We start from the raw sequence: 8,045 nt of genomic DNA, 5'->3' as shown, positions 1-8,045 counted from the left end.
TAACGAGGCACTCAACACATTTTATTTACGGTTATATGGCGTCAGACATATGGTTACAGACGACACAGATATTGAGATAGGAAACCCGCTGTCGCCACTACATGGGCTACTCTTTCCAATTAGCAGCAAGGGATCTTTTATTTGCGCTTCCCACAGGCAGGATAGCACAAAGCATGGCCTTTGTTGAACCAGTTATGGATCATTGGTCGGTGCAAGTGGTTCACACCTACCCATTGAGCCTTGCGGAGCACTCACTCAAGGTTTGGAGTCGGTATCTGGATTAAAAATCCCATGCCTCGACTGGGATCCAAACCCAGTACCTACCAGCCTGTAGACCGATGGCCTAACCACAACGCCACCGAGGCCGGTCTTTCCACAAAGAACACTTTTTGTTCATGATGTTACTCCTTTAAGGTTCAAGCAAGCAGGTATGGACATATTTGAATTTTCTATCGAAGACAGTACCCCCCCCCCCCCCCCCCCCCAAACACACACACCATTATGTCAGTGTTCATACGACCCTGTCTTCTGATAACCGAACTGAATGTTTTCTAACAATATAAAACTTGTTATGTTTACTTTGTTCAATTTCTACAAATTATACTGCTGCAAGTTATTAAATAAAAAATAAATAAAAAAATACATGGATGTAATGAAAAAACAACAACAACATTATAGCAGAAATATTCATTTTACATTCATTATAATTCTATTAGCATGCTTATATTTGCAGGTTCCTGTGCACCGACCATAAATGTTATTACACAATTAATTCATCATAATCGTTGACACTAAAGAAATGTGTCTCAGAATCCGTTTTTCTTGATGTCTTCGTTATCGTCTTGTATGTAAAGTCTGTCAGCGCCAGTAATCTTCTTCTAGCAGCCACGTCGCATACCGTCGCATCCCATTATTGCGAGACAATGCCTTTCCCAAAGATGGAGATCCCCATAAAGTAGAAATAATCGGATTTTAAAAATCGATTTTGGTAATACTCTTTTTAAAAATAGATTATATACATATATTTAATGTGTAGGGCCTATATGAATAGGCACCTTTCCACAAAGAAAAGAAAGAAAGAAATTCTTTATTTAACGACGCACTCAACACATTTTATTTACGGTTATATGGCGTCAGACATATGGTTAAGGACCACACAGATTTTGAGATGATACCCGCTGTCGCCACTACATGGGCTACTTTTTCCGATTAGCAGCAAGGTATCTTTTATTTGCGCTTCCCACAGGCAGGATAACATAAACCATGGCCTTTGTTGAACCAGTTATGGATCACTGGTCGGTGCAAGTGGTTTACACCTACCCATTGAGCCTTGCGGAGCACTCACTCAAGGTTTGGAGTCGGTATCTGGATTAAAAATCCCATGCCACGACTGGGATCCGAACCCAGTACCTACCAGCCTGTAGACCGATGGCCTAACCACAACGCCACCGAGGCCGGTCTTTCCACAAAGAACACTTATTGTTCATGATGTTACTCCTTTAAGGTTCAAGCAAGCAGGTATGGACATATTTGAATTTTCTATCGAAGACAGTGGGTCAATGGTTAGATATTGGTTGTTCAAAATGAGTGGGTGTCGATACCGGGATACGAACCCAGTATGTACCGGCCTTCAGTCCGGCGACTTAACCACTACAACTCCGATATCGATGACCTTCCTTTCATTTTCATTCTTTTCACGTTAACTTGATTATTGTACTTATATTGAAATAAGGTTCAAGCACGCTGTTCTGGACACATCTCAGCTATCTGACCTGTCTGTCCAGGACAGTGGGTTAGTCGTTAGTGACAGAGAGAGAGAGACACACACCTCAGCTATCTGTCTGTCCAGGACAGTGGGTTAGTGGTTTGTGAGAGAGAGACACACACCTCAGCTATCTGATATGTCTGTCCAGGACAGTGGGTTAGTGGTTACTGACAGAGAGAGAGACACACACCTCAGCTATCTGTCTGTCCAGGACAGTGGGTTAGTGGTTAGTGACAGAGAGACACACACCTCAGCTTTCTGATATGTCTGTCCAGGACAGTGGGTTAGTGGTTAGTGAGAGAGAGACACACACCTCAGCTATCTGACCTGTTTGTCCAGGACAGTGGGTTAGTGGTTAGTGAGAGAGAAACACACACCTCAGCTATCTGTCTGTCCAGGACAGTGGGTTAGTGGTTAGTGAGAGAGAGACACACACCTCAGCTATCCGACCTGTTTGTCCAGGACAGTGGGTTAGTGGTTAGTGAGAGAGAGACAGACATCTCAGCTATCTGACCTGTTTGTCCAGGACAGTGGGTTAGTGGTTAGTGACAGAGAGACACACACACCTCAGCTATCTGTCTGTCCAGGACAGTGGGTTAGTGGTTAGTGAGAGAGAGACACACACCTCAGCTATCTGATATGTCTGTCCAGGACAGTACGTTAGTGGTTAGTGACAGAGAGAGAGAGACACACACCTCAGCTATCTGACCTGTTTGTCCAGGACAGTGGGTTAGTGGTTAGTGACAGAGAGAGACACACACCTCAGCTATCTGACCTGCTTGTCCAGGACAGTGGGTTAGTGGTTAGTGAGAGAGAGACACACACCTCAGCTATCTGACCTGTTTGTCCAGGACAGTGGGTTAGTGGTTAGTGGGAGAGAGACACACACCTCAGCTATCTGACCTGTTTGTCCAGGACAGTGGGTTAGTGGTTAGTGAGAGAGAGACACACACCTCAGCTATCTGTCTGTCCAGGACAGTGGGTTAGTGGTTAGTGAGATCGAGACACACACCTCAGCTATCTGACCTGTTTGTCTAGGACAGTGGGTTAGTGGTTAGTGGGAGAGAGACACACACCTCAGTTATCTGACCTGCCTGTCCAGGACAGTGGGTTAGTGGTTAGTGACAGAGAGAGACACACACCTCAGCTATCTGTCTGTCCAGGACAGTGGGTTAGTGGTTAGTGAGAGAGAGACACACACCTCAGCTATCTGACCTGTTTGTCCAGGACAGTGGGTTAGTGGTTAGTGACAGAGAGAGACACACACCTCAGCTATCTGACCTGTCTGACCTGCTTGTCCAGGACAGTGGGTTAGTGGTTAGTGAGAGAGAGACACACACCTCAGCTATCTGACCTGTTTGTCCAGGACAGTGGGTTAGTGGTTAGTGAGAGAGAGACACACACCTCAGCTATCTGACCTGTTTGTCCAGGACAGTGGGTTAGTGGTTAGTGAGAGAGAGACACACACCTCAGCTATCTGTCTGTCCAGGACAGTGGGTTAGTGGTTAGTGAGATCGAGACACACACCTCAGCTATCTGACCTGTTTGTCTAGGACAGTGGGTTAGTGGTTAGTGGGAGAGAGACACACACCTCAGTTATCTGACCTGCCTGTCCAGGACAGTGGGTTAGTGGTTAGTGACAGAGAGAGACACACACCTCAGCTATCTGTCTGTCCAGGACAGTGGGTTAGTGGTTAGTGAGAGAGAGACACACACCTCAGCTATCTGACCTGCCTGTCCAGGACAGTGGGTTAGTGGTTAGTGACAGAGAGAGACACACACCTCAGCTATCTGACCTGTCCAGGACAGTGGGTTAGTGGTTAGTGGGAAAGAGACACACCTCAGCTATCTGACCCGCCTGTCCAGGACAGTAGGTTAGTGGTTAGTGACAGAGAGACACACACACTCCTCAACTATCTGACCTGTCTGTCCAGGACAGTAGGTTAGTGGTTAGTGAGAGAGAGAGAGACACACACACACACCTCAACTATCTGACCTGTCTGTCCAGGACAGTGGGTTAGTGGTTAGTGAGAGAGAGAGAGAGAGAAACACACATCAACTATCTATCTGTCCAGGACAGTAGGTTAGTGGTTAGTGAGAGAAAGAGACACACACACGCACCTCAACTATCTGACCTGTCTGTCCAGGACAGTGGGTTAGTGGTTAGTGAGAGAGAGAGAGAGAGAAACACACATCATCTATCTATCTGTCCAGGACAGTAGGTTAGTGGTTAGTGAGAGAGAGAGAGAGAGAGACACACACACACACACACACACACCTCAACTATCTGACCTGTCTGTCCAGGACAGTGGGTTAGTGGTTAGTGAGAGAGAGAGACACACACATCAACTATCTGTCTGTCCAGGACAGTGGGTTAGTGGTTAGTGAGAGAGAAGTCGGTCTAGTGGCTGTATAACCTCCTCGCTGAGCCCTTTAAACGCGATCGGTTTGGAAGCAGGTATTAGGATGCGAACCCAATACCTTTTAACTTGAAGTCCAATGGCTTAGCCACTACAACACCGACATCGGTGATGTCCTCGCTTCGTCCCTCATAAATGGGTATACTTCTAGAAGGTGCTCGTCAAAAATGGCCTTTTAGAACGCTTCAAAAAACAATGCCATTTAACAACATGGCACAATATGACCGTATGTAACATCTTCCAGCCCTTAACACCGCTTATCATTCTGATGAGAACATTTCGACATGCATTCATTCATTCCTTCAAGAGGCGGGACGTAGCCCAGTCGTAAAGTTTTCGTTTGATGCGGGGTCGGTCTGGGATCGATCCCCCTCTGTTGGCCTATTGGGCTATTTCTCGTTTCAGCCAGTGCACCACGACTGATATGTCAACGGCCGTGGTATGTGTTATCCTGTCTGTGGAATGGTGTATTAAAAAAGATCCCTTGCTGCTAATCGAAAAGAGTAGCCCATGAAGTGGCGACATGGGTTTCCTCTCTCAGTATCTGTGTGGTCCTTAACCTTATGTCCGACATCATATAATCGTAAATAAATATGTTGAGTGCGTCGTTAAATAAAACATTTCCTTCTTCTACATTCATGCATTAATTTCAACTTAATTTCTTGCTTATATCTAATTTAGGTTCAATCACGCTGTCCTAGGCACACACACGTCAGCTATCTGGGCTGTCTGTCCAGGACAGTGCATTAGGTGTTCGTTGTTAGTGAGAGAGAAGAGGGTGTAGTGGCCTTACACCTACGTACCCATTGCGTCGTTAAAACTCGCTCTGGGTGGGACCCGGTATCGGGCTGCGAACCCAGTACCTACCAGCCTTATGTCCGATGGCTTAACCACGACGCCACCGATGCCGGTTCCGACGTGCAGAAGTAATTAATTACTTATAATCAAGCGTGCACTGATCCTTCTCTTAGTAATGAACCGTGGAAACATCCTTGACGAGATAACAGGTAGAAGATAATGAACCGTGGAAACATCCTTGGCGAGATAACAGGTAGAAGATTTAAACTGTAATCGGTTTACTCTGGCACAGAATGCTTATTGTCTCTCACACGAAAAGTAGGTTGTCCTGCTCAAGGATATATAGCCAGACTCATAGGCTGAGGTCATTTTAATTACGTGCCACTATCCATACAGGGGGCGGGACGTAGCCCAGTGGTAAAGCTCTCGCTTGATGCGCGGTCGGTCTAGGATCGATCCCCGTCGGTGGGTCCATCAGGCTATTTCTCGTTCCAGCCAGTGAACCACGACTGGTATATAAAAATGCCGTGGTATGTGCTATCCTGTCTGTGGGATGGTGCACATAAAAGATCCCTTGCTACTAAGTAACAAATCTAGTGGGTTTCCTCTCCAATAGCTGATGATTAATAAATCAATGTGCTCTAGTGGTGTCGTTAAACAAAACACACTGTCCACACAGGGGCGGGATTTAGCTCAGTCGGTTGAGTGCTCGCGTGAGGTGCTTGCGTCGCAGGATAGAACCACCTCGGTGGATCCATTCAACTGATTGTTGTTGTTTTGTCGTTCCAACCAGTGCACCACAACTGGACAAAGGCCGTGATATGTGGGAAAGTGCATATAAAAGATCCCTTGCTGCATTAGGAAAAATGTAGCGGGTTTCCTCTGATGACTATGGGTCAGAATAACCAAATGTTTGACATCCAATAGCCGTTGATTCATGAATCAATGTACTCCAGTGGTGTCGTTAAACAAAACAAACTTTACTATCTATACATTGTTCAGGCACGTCTTCCCCATGTCCAGTCTCCGGTCAGTCTCGTAAGTTTAATTCTTACGTTAGGGGCGGGATCCAGCTCAGTCGGCAGAACGCTCGTTCCGCGTGCTGTGGCCGCAGGATCGAACCTCCTACTCTGATTATTGTTCTTTTCCCGTCTCAACCAGTGTACCACGACTGGTATATTAAAGGCCGTGGTACGTATTGTCCTATATGTGAGAAAGTGCATCATGCAAAAGATCCTTTGCTGTTAATGAGTAAAAATTACTGAATGGTTGAAAACAAATAGCCGATGATTAATGAATCAATGTGCTCTAGTGGTGTCGATAAACAAAACAAACTTTATTTTAAGTTGGTACTTATTGGGTTCTCACCGGAACTGACTTCCAGCCTTGGTGAGGTTGAACGGCTGTCTGGGGGGAAATGGGCAGACATAAGGCCGCTATACCGATGTTGGCATCATTAGCCACTAATAACTATATGATTAATAACCCACTGTCCTGAACAGACAGTCGAAATAGCTAACATCCTTCTTGAACCTCAATGGGTTACAGGTACAAATAATTAAGCTAAACTGTAATGAAAACGGCTCTTTATCTTTTAGACCGGCGTCGGTGGCGTCGTGGTAGGCCATCGGTCTACAGGCTGGTAGGTACTGGGTTCGGATCCCAGTCGAGGCATGGGATTTTTAATCCAGATACCGACTCCAAACCCTGAGTGAATGCTCCGCAAGGCTCAATGGGTAGGTGTAAACCACTTGCACCGACCAGTGATCCATAACTGGTTCAACAAAGGTCATGGTTTGTGCTATCCTGCCTGTGGGAAGCGCAAATAAAAGATCCCTTGCTGCTAATCGGAAAGAGTAGCCCATGTAGTGGCGACAGCGGGTTTCCTCTCAAAATCTGTGTGGTCCTTAACCATATGTCTGACGCCATATAACCGTAAATAAAATGTGTTGAGTGCGTCGTTAAATAAAACATTTCTTTCTTTCTTTCTTTCTTTCTTTATCTTTTACTGCAATAGGTGCGACACGTTTTGGTCAATTGACATACCGTTTTTTCTCTCATACTTTGTTTTAAAAAAAGCGGTACTCTGTAAATTAAACATGCATGTCCTTTTATCGCTCAATATTAAAATGTTAAGTATGTAGGTATCGCTAGTTCACATATATAGTTAACCGGGGAACGAGGGGGGACTGGGTGCGTACGTGCGCATCCATCACACTACTTCTGGTCAAGGATTTGAAATTGTCTCACGGCGACACATTTTGTATTTGATTTAATTTTCAGGTATAATTATCAACTTCAGAACATCTGAAATTTAATTTCGTCTTAAGATGGCACCCAGCTATTTCTAAATTTCCACCGAAAACCAAAACAAACATTCTCCAGTAACACAAAGCTGGCAAGCGTGCGAAACACGTGTTCTGTTTCCCCGGTAAATAATTCCATGCAATTACGTGGGTACTCACTGAGTTATTACTCAAGTGTTTCACACTGAGTATTTGCCGGTGAAACATCAAAGTCTCGTTCAAGTGAAGCATAGAAATCATTTACGCTTTCATCGCCACTGTGAAAATCGGACATGAATGGCCCGCTGCTGTACACCGGCGCATGCAATTCTCGTCACGCTAAAGACATGATTGAAAATAAATGTTTATGTTAAGATCAAAATACTCGTCTCGTATGATTCCTGATTGATGTATGAATCTCGTGGGTCGTAAATTACGTTCAGTGAAAGTCATAATCTGAAATAAAAATAGCATAAGAAAACCTTGAAAAGAAAGGGGGAAAAAAAGAAAAATGAAAGAAAAAATAAAGAAAGTGTAAGAAAAAAAAGTTTTAAAATGTATTTCCAAAGAGTAAAATCTTAAAATTAACTGAGTACTGAAATGTGAAACCTTAAGAAAATATTTCATAGCGTCATCTGGTAATTTCACAGACATTTTGTTTTCTTTAATTTACTTTTTTCTTCAGTTGTCTACTTTGAAATATAAACATTTCATTACAGAACTAATTGTGTGGGAAATAAAAAAGTGAAAGTGATTGTTTAAAATATTTTCGACTCT

This window comes from Gigantopelta aegis, chromosome 9, assembly GCF_016097555.1.
Source record: "Gigantopelta aegis isolate Gae_Host chromosome 9, Gae_host_genome, whole genome shotgun sequence".
NCBI lineage: Eukaryota > Metazoa > Mollusca > Gastropoda > Neomphalida > Peltospiridae > Gigantopelta > Gigantopelta aegis.
Note: the sequence above shows the minus strand (reverse complement) of the source record.